Source organism: Colobus angolensis, unplaced genomic scaffold (genome assembly GCF_000951035.1).
Source record: "Colobus angolensis palliatus isolate OR3802 unplaced genomic scaffold, Cang.pa_1.0 Scaffold395, whole genome shotgun sequence".
Lineage (NCBI taxonomy): Eukaryota > Metazoa > Chordata > Mammalia > Primates > Cercopithecidae > Colobus > Colobus angolensis.
In genome coordinates, this window is record NW_012117321.1 from 106,304 (window position 1) to 107,709 (window position 1,406).

The window sequence follows — 1,406 nt, forward strand, 5'->3', positions numbered from 1 at the left end:
ATCCAATGTCTGTACCCGCATTGTATCTTGGAAGTAACAAAACTGAGTTTGATTTTACAGGCTCCTAGGCAGAAGGAACTTGCCTTGTCTCAGATGAGACTTTGGACTTGGACTTTTGAGTTGATGGTGAAATGAGTTAAGACTTTGGGGGACTGTTAGGAAGATATGATTAGTTTTGAAATGTGATAACATGGGATTTGAAAGGGGCCAAGGTGAAATGATATGATTAGGCTTTGTGTCCCTACCCAAATCTCATATAGAATTGTAATCACCAGGTAGGGAGAGAGCTTGTGGGAAGTGATTGGATTATGAGAGTGGTTCCCCCATGCTGTTCCCGTGATAGTGAGTGAATTCTCTCAAGATCTGATGGTTTTATCAATAATAGTTATTCCTGTGCTGACACATGCTCTCTCTTACCTGCTGCCATGTAATATGTGCCTGCTTCCTCTTCCACCATGATTGTAAGTATCCTGAGGCCTCCCCAACCATGAGGAACTGTGAGTTAATTAAATATCTTTTCTTCATAAATTACCCAGTCTGGAGTATGTCTTTTTTTTTTTTCTTTTTGAGACAGAGTCTCACTCTGTCTCCCAGGCTGGAGTGCAGTGGTGTGATCTCGGCTCACTGCAAGCTCCACCTCCTGGGTTCATGCCATTCTCCTGCCTCAGTCTCCCGAGCAGCTAGGACTACAGGTGCCTGCCACCATGCCCAGCTAATTTTTGTTTTTGTATTTTTAGTAGAGATGGGTTTCACAGTGTCAGCCATGGATGGTCTCGATCTCCTGACCTCGTGATCCACATGCCTCAGCCTCCCAAAGCTCTGGGATTACAGGCGTGAGCCACTGCACCCGGCCTCTAGTATGTCTTTAAAGCAGTGTGAGAACAGACTAACGCAAGCACATACAACTCAACAATAAGAAACTAAACAACCCAATTCAAAAATGGGCAAAGGACCTGAAAGACATTTCCCCAAAGATGATAATACACTGAAAAGATGCTTCATATTATTAGTTATTAGGGAAATACAAACCAAAACTAAATGAGATAGAACCACTCTTTGTTTGATATTGTTTGATAAAGAAATATCTGAGGTTGGGTAATCTATAAAGAAAAAGGTTTATTTGGTTCACAGTTCTGAAGGCTGCTTAAGAAGCACGGTACCAGCATCTTGTGAGGGCCTCAAACTGCTTCCAGTCATGACAGAAGGTGAATGGGAGCCAGCATGTGCAGAGAGAAGCAAGGGGAGAAGGTGCCAGGCTCTTTTAAACAACCAGCTTTTGTGGAAACTAATAAGGCGAGAATCAATTCACCCACTCCCACCTGGGAGGGCATTAATCTATTCATGAGGGATATGCTCCCATGACCCAAACCACTGGACCATTAAGCCCCACCTTAAACACTGGGGAT